This window comes from Melanaphis sacchari, unplaced genomic scaffold (assembly GCF_002803265.2).
Source record: "Melanaphis sacchari strain LSU unplaced genomic scaffold, SCAv2.0 Contig11_pilon_pilon, whole genome shotgun sequence".
NCBI lineage: Eukaryota > Metazoa > Arthropoda > Insecta > Hemiptera > Aphididae > Melanaphis > Melanaphis sacchari.
Genome location: NW_020270469.1, coordinates 6,446,004 through 6,461,141, shown reverse-complemented (window position 1 = coordinate 6,461,141; position 15,138 = coordinate 6,446,004). Strand labels below are relative to the sequence as shown.

At 25.8% G+C, this 15,138-nt stretch overlaps 1 protein-coding gene across 1 annotated transcript in view; it reads right to left on the bottom strand.

Annotated features, from left to right (window-relative positions):
* Positions 1 to 14,904, bottom strand: part of LOC112604223 (discoidin domain-containing receptor 2-like) — a 159,572-nt gene extending 144,668 nt beyond the window's left edge. The window contains exon 1 of the mRNA XM_025353159.1: positions 14,448 to 14,904. The gene's annotated coding sequence lies outside the window, so the exon portion shown is untranslated. The remainder of the gene's footprint in view (positions 1 to 14,447) is intronic.
* Between the last annotated feature and the right edge of the window lie 234 nt (positions 14,905 to 15,138).

Here is a 15,138-nt window from a genome sequence, read left to right as displayed (position 1 = left end):
TAATTATAATGATTGTATTCATTGTATTTTTCAACAATGAATTTTATGAATTAATACTGCAGTATAGATTAAGATTAATTTCAAAATTTAAATTGTAAAAAAATTGATTTTTTTTTTTAAATCATAAGTAATCCGAACGATCCTTTTCCCCAATCTTGTTCGGATTAAAGACACCCTACTGTATTTGATTAAAATTAAATTGTTTACAATATATCCATAAAATGTTTATAAAATATTCTCAAGTAATGATTTAACATGGTTTTATTTAAAATTGATACAATTTACTAAAAAGTTTGTTGGCCTTAAATATTATATTACATTTTATTGTTGCTCCTTTATCATAGTCACCATCCTCGATACGGTTTACAAGTATCAAATAATTATTTAAATTAAATTTTATATATTTATATATATAATTATACTAAAGAATAGTTGGTACTTTTTAACAACTTATCAATTTAATTTCTATTCATAACAGTTTATCCTGAAGCCTCAGATATTTCTTAAAAATATGTATTAACTTGGTATTATCATTTAAATTTTTCTTAAATTCAATACTCATATTCTATACAATTTGACCAATGTTTTCAGTATAACAGTTTGTGTTTGATCACCAAATAAGTATTTTAAATAAAAATCATCATATTAAACGATTAAAATAATAGAAAATTTAAAACAAAAGAAATATTAAATTCGAATATATCAAAAAATGCATAGGTACATTAAAATTATTATTAAAATTATTTATTTTTTTAATAATAATTTAACAAGATAATATGAAATATACTAAATTAATTTAATTTATTAGTATAATAAAATTTGCTTCAATAAAATATAAAAAATGGTTATCTCCTTTATTATCATAATTTGTACATGTAAATGTACGAAATCCATTTAGATGGTAACATTGTAACATTATAAAATTAAATATTAATTTTAGGATATATAATTATTAATTTATGATATAATAATACAGGTATTTATATAAAATATATTATATATTAGTATTAAAATTTACGAATAATAAAATTGTTTAAATACACATTTAATAATGAAATATGTTAAAAACATTTTAGTTCATACTTATATTTTCTAATTTACTTTAATAATCAAGCTGTTGATTTTAACATAAATTTTGCGTAATTTTGCATATCAAATTCAAAAATTTTCCAAAAAAATGTTGTTTCTAATAGTCTTAAGAAAATAAATTATTTAGTACAAATTAATTTAACATAGATAAACTATAAATATATGAGTTGGTAAAACGCTTTTCAGTTGATGTTTTTACTCGATGTTATTTTTGAAGAAACTTTGGGCTTTAAAAATATGCTAGCAGTGTATAGCTTAAGATTTAACAAACTTAAAGTGAATTTATTAATAATTCAAAATATAACAAATAAAATTACATTTGCAAGACAAACAGGTGAAACTCAAAATGGTTCACGAAACTCTTTTTAAAAAGTTGGATATTCTAATTAAAGTAAAATTAGTTTTAATACTTTAAAATGTTCAAAAGTTTAAAAATAAATAAACAAATATTTTAATTAGAAGAAATTATTTTTGTATCCGTGATTTTTAGATACGTATTAATGCAAGCACAATTTACTTGTTAAAATGATTATATGAAATATGCATCTTAAAGTTTTAATGAACTGAATGCAAAAATATCTTATATTCTAACTGTATATTTTATTGTTTACCTACGTATATATTTTTTCAAATATAAAATTAACTAGACATTATTCTTTTAATACCAAGTACAGACATCTTAAATTCATTAAATTTATTTGTGATCGTTAAATAAAAATAAATTGCACATATTTTAAAACATATGCTTCAAACAGTAAAAAAATAACTATAGATATTAAATAACTTAATATCTTTACTATTTCATACATATTTAACATTCGTTTATAATTTATTACAATAAAATTATTCTTCAGTATCTAAATGTAAAAACAGGATTTATTGGATATATTATAGACAACATTTTCAAACGTTTTCGATGATGGGGCCTTTACATTTTTCGTCTGAGAGGAAACTAAGAAAGGACACAAGTAAATCCTAACAAACGACGTGGCTTCTGAGGTCAACAACACCACAATAGGATATAAAATCCTCAGGTTTTCGTCAGCTACATGGCTACTATAGGAGGGTTACATAGAAACTGTCAAGGAAGCTTTGGCCCGTGTACAATAGGGGGTGTAAGGAGGATCAACGATTTGCAGACACAGCGAACCGAATTGTTGTCGGTATTTGATTACCGGGATTTGTCTCTACAAGAAAAGATTTGCATTTCTCAACCGAAAACGGACCAAAAAGAGATACAACAGGTAGATATAGGTAGGTAGGTAAGTAAAGGACAATTTCCGGAGATTGGCCGAAAATGCTAAAAAGAATACACCCTCCAAAACTACTCAATGCACACTTCTATATTATAAATACAATTGTTTAACTATAACTAGCAATAGCCAATATTACATATTACTCTTATTTTTTACTACGATTCTTGATAGTAAAAATAGTATAGAATCATCTTCACGTGTGTATAATTAATTTTTTATGGTTTCGAGGAAAGTTAAAATATTATGGAGGAAGATAGCTTAAAGAATATTTAAAATACATTTTATGCCGTTAGATACTTAGTAGATCCATGCATTTTCTATAAACTAGGTACCAATCAAATAGATAAATATTTTTAGAAATATATAATAATTTTGAAGCAAAAATGCGATAAAGAAAATCATATATGTTTTTAATATAAAAATTGATAAATCTTATCAAGTTTCTTGCAAAACAATGGTCTTATGCAGTTTTAAATTTATTAGAATATTTTTTTATTTTTGTTTTTAATGTGAATTAAGCATTGTATTTTTTTTTTTTTTGTAAAACAATATCTAAAAGCCTGAAAAATTATGCTTTTAATAAGAACAATCGGAATTATGATTCTATAAAAACATTCTGTTATCTAGTTTATAATATTATTTTTAGTTAAAACTGTATTAAAAATCTGTTTTTAACTGTTAAATATTTCTAATTGCAATTACATTTCTATGCAGATACGCGAGCGTGCTTAATTTCTAGATAGATATAGCAGATACTCACATATCTGTTCGGTTAGTTTTCTTACAACTACTCTAACAATAGTGCAGAACAATAATTATTGTTATATGAAAATGTTTTATCGACTTATATAATAATTATTTCTTTGATGAAAAATCCGATAACATTGTATTTAAAATCTTATAGTGATTTTCTTAGTATTTTTAAATTCATATTCAAAAATATGTTTAAAAAAAAAAAAAAATCAAATAATATTTAGTTGAATATTTACAATTTTAATCAAAATATATGCTCTATACAATTATTTATACAAAAAGTAATCTTATGCTCAAGAGAGAAATGAAAACCATTAAACAATAAAGACGAGTAGATACCTCATACATTTACATTTCAATTAATATGTTAATTAGTTTCAGAACGACAAAAAATGCATAATTTCGATTAGTTACGAGCTGTTGCACATTTCTTTCGGACCATTTATTTTAAGCGAAATGCAACGTTGTTCGTCTAATCAAGCGGAGGGGAGGTACAATGTGGTAACACGATTTCGGCGAAATAATATTTCACATATTTGTTGACTTCATTGCAGTTTAATGTTTAATTTGATACATATACATACAAAACTAATTAACACAAAAATTTGTGAAAGTATTTCAACATTATTGAAAGCATTTTCAACAATTATAAAACATAATGTGTTTACAAATTGGAAGTAGAAGCATTTTGTACAATAAATATGTGTTTCATAAACTTATAGTGAAATTTCAAAATATAATAGGAAACTGTTATATTAAGTTATTAAAAGTTAAAATAATAACATCAAGTTTTATATCGTAATTAACAAATAAAATTCATAATACCATAATAAATAAAGTTAAACACTGAAAAATGTATTTATTTATAAACATTTTTATAATAAACCAATAGATACTTTAACAAGTAACTATACAAAATAGACATTTCACAGTAATTAGTGTAATTATTGATATAAATATCAACATATATTATTACATTTCTTACATTTCTCACTTTCATTTTAATTATCAGAAATAATACACTATATGAAATATCTTATAAATAGTTAATACATAATTTGAATGTATTTTAGCTATGAGAAGTCAAAAAAAAAAAAAAAAAAAAAAAAAAAAACAGAAATAATAAAATATTATAACACACGAAATGTTAAAGTAATTTATATTTAATTTATCACACTCTAGGGACAGCCCAAACAAATACATAAATATGTATGTGAAGTCCGATTAAATGATTATGCAGTTAGACGTATTATATGACGTATAATATGATTTACAACATTCAGTACCCCCAAGAAGGTCAAATAATCATTGTATATATCGAAGTTATAGAATGATTTTAAAATGCAATTCAAACCTTTCAAACACCGATGAAATAAATTATCTCCATACCAATCTATAATTATATTACATCGAGTATACATCGAATATACATCGAATATTGCTCACTCTTATTTATTATGAAACTTATGCTGAGCAAAAAAAAAAAAAGGATGTGTAGTTTCAATATGTTTTGGTGCATAAATACTAAAGCATCGCTAAGTTTTTATTGGAAGAAGCGCCAAACTAACGTGTTTTTTTTTTCCAAAAATGACTCTACTGAAGTTTATATATCACTTCTTTGAAATCCTCTGAGACCATAATAATACAGTTGCCCGAACTCCGATACGAAACTTTTGTACGTGGTCGTTTTAACTTAAGACGTTCGAATATAGAACATCACTTTACTTATGTGTGGTTGCAGGCTGAAATGTGCGGGTGTAGAGGTTTGTTATGTTGGCACTTTACGTACCAATTAAAACAACTCAATATAAATTACCAAGAAACACTGTTTTAAAACTTCCTTCAAGTATAAATACATTTTAATCTTGCTTTTTAAAGTTAACTACACAAAATACATATAATAATTTATAACAATATTTATCGATTTAAATTAAATAATTCACAGGATATAGGTAATGTTTAAAATGAAGATAATACGAAAAGTACCTAGTAATAACAAACTTTGTGACGTGTACATTAAAGAGTGTTATAAGTTATTTGCGTGTTATTTATTAAAATAATTAATATACATCAAATTGTAATGAATCAAAAGATTGATAAATATATAAAATATAATATTACTTTTTAGAATACCACACATAATTTCGTATTCGTTAAAAATAAGATAATAAAAATATTTTTAATTATTTATTTGTAAGACAGTTAAATATACCAACCTTATTGTATTCTTAAAGTTAAAATTAGAAATACTTATAAGTTAACTATAACTAAAATGTTGTTTAATTAAACTATTAAGCTTAGAATAATAAAACTAAGTTACAAATAAACATTCAAAGATCAACAGAAAATGGTCGACTTATTACTTATTATACACAAGTACATCCATATATTTGGATTAAACTAACATAAAAATTAATTCAATAATATATACCTAAATTAAAAATTAATCTGATTAAAAATAAATAATTCTCCATTTTGTAATATTTTCAATTATTAATAAAATATATTCAAACACTTTCATTTTAAATAATATTTTGTCAAATGTGTATCTACTTTAAATTTTAGTTAGAAAAAAACATATAGATAGAGAGATAAATAAAAATAATTTAGCATAAGAAATTATCAATTTATTACTATTTTTGTGATGTGCTGTCTTATAACAAAATAAAAATTTGGAAAACTTAGAGTTAAGAAAAATTTATCAGTCTCTAATATAATTGTATACATTTTCTAACATGCTTTAATCTACATGATTTATGTCTGAAATTGATATTATTATTCTTTTAAAAATATTAAAAATATTCAATAGAATAGAAGATAGAAAAAACCTTCATAGTAAACAGTTTATACTTCAATCGTATTCAAAATCAGTAACAAAATATTTATTTTATGTGCCATTTAGTCAATTTGTGAAAATTTTAAATACAAAATTGTACTATACATACGCGAATAAAATATAATGATATTAAAAATAAAAATTAGTATTTAATTTCTCGGAAAAACTTTTGTTAAAATAATTTAATACTGAATAAGATAAAAAGAGAACATTTTGCCATATTATTATAATGTTTAATAAATATTTGTGGCCGTATACGGTCTTTAAAGAAAACAACGCTTTATTGTTATTACCTGTAATATTAGCTTTATTTATACAATACGCATCAACCACGACTAGGATAGGCTTAATAATGAAAGAAATAATTTCACTGAGATAGCAATGGCAGTGGGGTAGTGAAGTTATGTGATCTGCAGCCGAGAGTATTTACGGATAAAAAATTTAAAACACAATTTCCCGAGGAAGCGGTACTACGCGTTTTGAAATAACCCGCATGGCTGATCCACCGTCGCTGACTCCTACTCCACAGTTTCTTACACCTCGTACTCTAGGACTAGCATGTTATACCTACATGGATTGCCGTACACATGTTAGGGGTAGCGATTTGCGAGTGCCGCATTCAATATACATGAGATCTAGTTTGTGCACTCTATGCTATATATATATATATATATATATATATATATAAATACATACACAGTTTATATAGACGGCAGTTTTGGTGAGAGGGGGTGCGACCCGGCGGCAGAAAATATTCTCTCTTATAATGGAGATTTAATAAAACGTCTTGGAAGCGAATTTCTGTTTTCCAATATATATAGTATATAGGTACACATATATACATAATAATAAAATCGGCCGCAGATTTGAGCGCCGGTGGCGGAATGCACCCCAAGAGCTCGTGTGTGCGGCTTTATTCATCAAAGATCGCACGCGCGACTATAATATTACATAATACAAGTACCTAGCTTCCACCGTTGCAGCCGTCACCGTCACTATATGTTGACAAGAGGGGTAACTCGTGAAATTACAACTGCTGCAACTGCTAAAAGCTACTATACTACTACTACAGCTGCTAACCTTTATTATTATTGCTATATTTGATATGCAACAGCGCAAAAAGAACTAAGATGCGTACACGCGACCGGATACGGATAGAGCCATACACTAAAAACCGTCGATGACAGAACCGAAAATGATTATGGAGGGCGGACGATGTGCGAAAAATTTAATTTTGCTATACGATTTGCCACCTCTTGGCTTTCGTAATAAGTGCGCGTTCACGATCTGTAGTAAAATACGCATGGTAGGCGCATGCGGTTTCTTTAAGCTTCAAAGGCCATTTTTTTTTTTCATAAATTATTATTATACAATGCGTACACCATATAACAATAAAATGATTTTAGTGAATGGCTGAATAAAATCTGACAGAATATTCAACAGATATCGAAAAAATACACAAAGGTGGTGTTAAAATATTCTTGGATTCTTTTAGATGTAGGTTATTACAGTTAGCTCATTCGATCACATCAATCTACTGCTGTCTATTCGGTAGGTAGTTAAAATAAATAAATAAATAAAGAGAAACAAAAAGTAAAATGGATAATGGTTTTAGAGTTAAGACAGCCAAAAAGTAAATCTTTGAATATTGCTTTAACCTGTCATATTTGTAAAAACTGCGATGATTTATTCTTTTTATTATGTTCAAGGAACTCGGTAACAGTGGAAATGATAAATATTAAAATTAACTTTTTCTCAAGAGTAAATGTCTCACGTGTGTGTGGCGTAAAGCGCGTTTTAAATAAACTTGTTGTGAAATGTTTGACGTGTAACGTGTGTAATTAAAACAACTTAGAACTTTAACACGAATGTTTGACTAATTCGACCAAATTCTACGTTATTATTTACTATAAACGTGATCATGTACATATGCAGGCACTAGTTTATATAATGTACACATTTAGTTGATAAATTTACAATGCATGCAGTTATGTTAGATTTAGAAAAGTGTATTTAAAAAATTAATACATATACAGTAAAATTTACTTTGTTTGCTCTACTTATCAAAACTTACAAGTAGAACAAATTATATTTCAATTTAAAATAGGTACATATAGTTTTTTAGTTGTAAATTATTACATCGTTTTTATATGTGCATTCGTATGTAAGTATTAATTGTATTTAAATATCAAATGTTGGTCAAAGCTTTTAAGACCAGTTGTTCACAATTATTATAAAGGTTTTTAATTCTTTATTGACTCAATGAATCAAACTTTGATAAACAATCATATAGAGTGACTAAGCCAATCATCTGCTTCTTTAGTGCATACATAAAAATTAAAGTGAATAAATCAATCGACTTAAAAACCTACAAACAGTTTACAAGTCAACAATTAATACGCATATCGAAACTGTTTAAGTGCTTCAACCAAAAGATCCATTGTGTCATAATAAATGCGTGTATCAATGTGACAAAAAACAGAATATAGTAATATTGATCGGAAATCTCGCAAGCAAGATGTACCTATATAATATTATAAAACAAGCTAAACGCACGTTTCCTGTTAAACTTCTCTCCGAGTACTCCAAAGAAGACTTATGATAATTATTGTTAACGCGATAAACACTTTTACACCCGATACTCACATGTCATTTGCACTGGTGTAATGTTATGTTTTCCTACCACGTAATTGTGCATATCATACATTGTCTTAGGTACCACAAAAACAAATACCATCTCACCACTTCAATTCACGAACTCAAATAATTCCTGTCCCAAAAGTATTCTGTGTACTTAAACGCCACAATTAAAAACATCCGTTGTGTTGTTTCAATTAGCATCCGTCGTCGACGACTTCGCTTTCTCTACCGTCATACCACTCGAACCAGAGTACGTGCGTGCGCCCTATTACACACACTTATTATTTTATAGTATAGGTGCACATTGTTTTCCATCCTTGACTACCTCACTCTTCTATTCATGTCCCTAGAGACGACCGTTTTTTTTCTGAGTACACCTTCGCTATAGCAAAGGCGCAAAAACGAGTGTTTTAATTAGACCCGCTATTCTTCTGTACACAATTTTCGCCCGAGACATAAACAGACCAAATCACACCTCAACGGTCTCTTCGCTTCACTCTCCTCCTTATCATTGTATAACAAAAGAGAGAACTGTGATGGTGGACATAATATATATATATATATACATGGATAATATAAATATATTTATATAACGTATACGGGATTTCAGATGAGCACCAATTAACTGGGAAAAAAGACGAAATTAATAAACATATTAATTTTTCATGTCGCGGATGGTGGCGGCTTTGTCATTAACTTAATGCTCGAGTAGTATTATTCCATAGTTCTTTCAGCCAACAGCGGTGCTTTAATTTTTAATTTTTCCCCCTATACCAGGGTTTTTTATTAATTTTTGTAAATAAAATTATTATATTGTATATACCTAAGTAAGTACAGAACAAAAACATATTGTTACGGATGCGCAGACATTTCACCAATGACGGTGTGGCAGCAGACACGACAACAATCCAACGAGAAATAAAGTGGTTAAAATTCCACTAAAGTCAGCCGTTACCGTGTATTAAGAAAAGTTTCATCGTCACTGAACTACAGCTGTTTTTGTACACACGTTGATTTTTTTGGATGTCATTTAACAATTCAGCAACGGTAAGACCTTTATATCTCCAATTCACACGACTTGAATATTTATTATTATTATTGTTATTATGTTATATGGTCAGCGATATTCCGAAATCTTCTTTGTAAATCATAAGCGTACCAAGATGTCCAAAAATTAATATTTAATATTTTCTCGACACTTAATACTCGATTACAAATAAAATTATTGAAATACAAACCGATGAATAAAACAATCCGATAAAATACTCCTACAATTCGTTCTATTATTTTTTGCAGTCTAAATTTTAATATCAACTAGCTCAAACTACATTCTAAGTTGACTATAACTTCGGTTTATTTTAATGTTTTAACGACTTTTTAATTTTTATTCATGAATTTTTAAGATGCAGTACACTAAAAATTAAAAAAAAAAACCGTGAGGATAATACATTAATAACATTAATACATATAATATACTTGTGAACACCACTGTATAAAATTAGGCTTAGTAATGGCGAATATATTATGCTAACTTTCACGATATTATCAACTACGTTTGGTAGCGGAGACATTTACGAGTTACGTATTTTATATATATATACATATATACTTTTATCACTCGACACTCAAGTGAAGTTTTTGGCTCCTCTTGTCTGCGATCTTGCCAGCGATAATATTGTGAACGGATTTCGTAAATCCGCGTATTGTACCTGTGGATTTAACGTGATCTTTGTCTAGCACAAACCGCTTTTACTGACCATTTGATATCCTAAAAATCGGTAACGCTAAATATGCTATAGACGATTACACATTTTATTTTATATTTTTAAGGTCTACGTTCTTCAAATGTCAATACAATTATTAAAGTCCGTCCATAAAATATAATATTTTATGTACATTATATGCGTAGTTGATAATATTGAAACAACTAATAAAATATGATATTTATTTAGGATTAAAATCCGTTAAATATATTATATTTTATTAATTCTTTGCTAGTAGTTGCATATTAAATATTTTTAAATTTTAGTTTACTAGTATTTTATTAAATTGTATTGAGTAAATAATATGTAATAAAATACATTATTTACTATAAGAAAGTTACTCATATTATCAAGTAAGGTTATTATTTTATTATTATTAATAATAATATAGCATATGATATATAAATGTACAAGATATTTTAACTCCATGACTAAATCAATTATAATTCTAAGTAAATGAAGATTTTAATTGTAAAACATTATCATATTATGTTGACATATCTAATAAGAATATCTTATTTAAATATAGGTAGGCACTGACTTTTTCGCTAAAATTTGCATCAAATTGTTTAGCAAAAACATAAAAAAAATTAAAGATACATTAAAAATACTATCTCCTTTTTTTTTTTTTTTTTTTTTAGAATTATAAGTTGAGTTTAATTTACGACTAAGAATAAAATATACTTTTAAATTAAAATACATTAAAATAATTGGCATACATTCAACTTGTCAGTTTATAAACAACTCATATCTATATATATATATATGATAATATTAATTTAATGCTACAGTATTTACCTATGTATAGTGAAGTTGCTTATGTAGAACGTAATACAGTTATTTTTCAATTATTCATCTTTGAAAGTACAATTTTTAATTTTATTGAAATGTTTATTATATGAAATTAAATTAATAACTTAAGATAGATAAAATATTTTTACCATACTTATTAAACAATCCTATTTAAATATATTATTTATATTTATTAATTGAAAATTGTATGAAAGTTTTACATACATGAAACAATCTTATAAGATGACCGAAACTTTTAAAGGACCGTGAAAATTTACGTATTATAAGCAGATTTAATGTAAACGTATTTAACATTTATACTTTAATGTTTATCATCAAAATTATTATAGCAAATATTTTTCCTGACCACAAAATGTACCTATAGTGAATGAAAATAACTCTAACATTAGTATACCAATGAGTTTGTGACATTATTATTATTATTATTGTAAATTGTATTGTATTTTTTACGATCCATAATACAAATAAGTGTATAGTATAAAAGTTGAATCGATATTTCATATAGTGTATTAACTTGGTTACTATCTACTATACAGTCTCATAAAGTTTCGGTGCTCGTCCGTATCCGTGCAATAATGGTAAACCGCAACTAGTGGCATATTTGTCACACTTTCCAGGGTCGGAGGGGAGGCAATAAGTTATTTTTCTCTACCTAACCATTACTGTCGCTGTTCATGAAACAAATACAAAATACTTACACGCGATATTTTAATGCAATATGCGAATTTTATAAATTTGTTTATCTCCTATAACTACGTATATAATATCATGTACTAAAGTATAGGTACAAGAAATATAGTATTATGTTTGCGCATCCAATTACATACAATAATATAAATACAAAATAAAAACGTATATATTAAATCGTAAGTTATTAATTAACGCACTTTATTAAGTGTTTTTTTTTTTTTTTTTTTTTTTAAAGCGAGATAGAGTGGGTTAAATTTCTAGAGTAATTAGAGAAAACAGTATAAACAGTAGTTAATATTTAATTATTATAAACATGATAATTTAAAACATATATACGTCAGTATAAGGACAATAATTCATTAATAATCTAATGATAAGTTAAGATACTTTTAAACACGTTTAATATTCGATTGCTTTCAGCAAACAGTTGGGTAGCAAAAACATTAGTCTTCGTGACTTCAAACGGTCTAAACTCGAAGAAACAAGATAAATGACTAAAATCTGAGCACTGATAATACTAATAAATAACAATAAACGAGTGTTTTGAATTCCTAAATGCATTCAAGTGTAAATCTTAGCATATAATTGCTAATTTAAGTCATTGTAATTTTAGTCTACTGTTGTTTTAAGCATTTATTATTGAATTGAGTAATATATTCAAATATGTAATGTATTCTAAAAATGAACAAATTGTTAAAAGTTAGGACTTATGCTTAGAACTTTATGATGAGATAGTATAAATTATTTTCTAAGTATAATTTTAATACAATTATATAATTTGTGTAGATTATCACATAAATTAAAATAATTTCAAATAATTATTTTCCTAATTATACTTTCTATTTATTAAAATACAGAATTCAGACAAGCGAGTAAATCAATTATTAACTCTTATTTTTATAATATATATATCAATTATAATTGTTAATATCATTAACAATGACTATTTGAAATAAAAGTACTGCTGTTTGTGTATTGAAAATGGACAAATTATACACCTTATTTCATTAACCTTGATAAAAAATATTGTTGTTTATAAATTATTGACCAATTATTAAGCAAAACATTTAAAAATAATATATCAATTATGAAATGTATGTCAATTATTATAATGAATTATTAATTTCGACTTATTTTTGTTTTATTTTTAGACAACTTATCAGTGTTTCAAACATGTTTTTAAAAATGTTATATTTTAATAAATTATTTTCATTTGTTAAAAATGAAATTTTTATAAATAAAATATTTTATACTTTAATTTAATTTAAAATATTTATTCATTGTATAATTTATCCAAACATAGTTAACAATTTATTTCTTTTTAAAAATCTACATTCTTAGTCATGTTGGATAAAAAAAACAGACATTGTTACATCTTAATAGTGCTAAATACATTTAGATAAAATTCAGAACAATATGTCCTACTCATTATAAATTTAAACGTATAAAAAAATGTATTTAAAAAAATATAAGAAAAATATTATAGTATATTTTAATACAAATATTTAATTATACTATAAGATTAATATTGATATTAACTACAAAAAAAATGTTATAGTATCCAAGCCATTAAAAGAAAAAACAGTATAATATCTTTGTAAATAATAATCAGGTAAGTAATAAAACATTTAATTTTATCGATATTCATAATTAATAAAAATGTAATTGCATACAATGTATTGTTTTAAAATTAATAATGCAAACTAATTAATTGATACAAATATCCATTTAAATTATAATATAAATGTATTATTAAACTGTGGTGTAGATATTGATGAATTAAAAATTAAGTTTGAAAAAAAAAATAAAAGTATATTAGCTTTAATACATAATTGTTTAATAAATGTATTCAATGTTTTGCTTTGGTTTAAATTCTAAAAGTAGTTTTATTAGTGATCCTACTTATTTTTTATTTAAGTTAATTTAAATTCGCAATATAACAGATGAATACATTTTATTTTACTCTACGTAGTAAATAATTAAGAGGTAAAAAGTAAGTTAAATAAAAAAATAAATCAAATGTTAATCTGTTATCGTTTTATTTTTATTAAATAATTAATCTTTTTAATTTTAGTATTAATTATTTCTAAAAAATCTAAAGAAACACATTTATATATTGAAGTAAAATATATTGACTATAAAATACATTTTTATTTGAAAGCAAAATTTTAAATTTTATTAATTTTATAACTTATAAATAACCAGTTACTAAAATTTTGTTCAAAAGGACAAACATTTTAAAGATTTAATCTATAAATAATAAATATACATTTAATGTTTTAATTAAATGTAATTAAATTTAAATTTAAATAATCGTGTGGTACATCGAGCTTGTTATTGTTATAATACTTGTTGAATATAAACATTTTAATACTATCCGCCCAATATGACTATAATTTCCCGAAAAAAAAGCAAATCAATTAGATTATCATAACATTGCCACGATAATCTAAATTCTAAAAGAATTTAAAATAATTTTTCAAACCAAAAAAAACTGTGACAGACAAGACCCCAAATTAACTACACGAATAAAAATACAACGATCAACTCATATAAAAGCTACTGCACAAATATAAATAAATATTAAAAATTATGTATTATGCTCACTTTTTCGGCGATGATAGTAGTAGCAGTTACGTCCACGGTCACGGTCGGTTATGGATGGAACATGCAATAAAAGCCGACCATGGCACGCGTGGTCGTACCGGTCAGCCGAAGTCGGTAACGATTAGAAGAGATTTTGAGAAAAAAAATTAAAACAATTGTCTCTTATACTCTAAAAACGGATTATTGTACCTATTATGATGCAGGCATCATGTTTCGGGAATAAAACACCACCAGCAGTCCTGATGTGTGAATCTAATCGCCGCGTTACCAAATAAGTATTGGTCAAAAATGTGACCTGTCTGATCGTTTTTTTATTGTTTTTAATTTTTCTTTTGAAATTGTTTAGAAATACTTTTATTTTCACGCATACGAGACGTGTGTCGAGGAACAAGCCTAACGTCACGTCTGTTAGTTGCGTTATCGCGAAACGGCGTGCGGTACGTAACTGTGAGTAGCGTGTAAGCGGGCTTCCGACTCACGACCGAAGGATACCGCGGAGAGGGTTGTTTAGTCCGAGTGGTGGCGCTCAAGTCACACAACCCCTCTATTATAGTTGTCCATCTGAATAAACGGACTGAAAAAAACCATGTTTCTTATATATTGTATTTATGTAATGTGTATATATAAATTCCAACGTATGTCCCGTGTCAATCAGAATTGTTAAAAAAAAAAGTCCCACCCTCACCAAGAC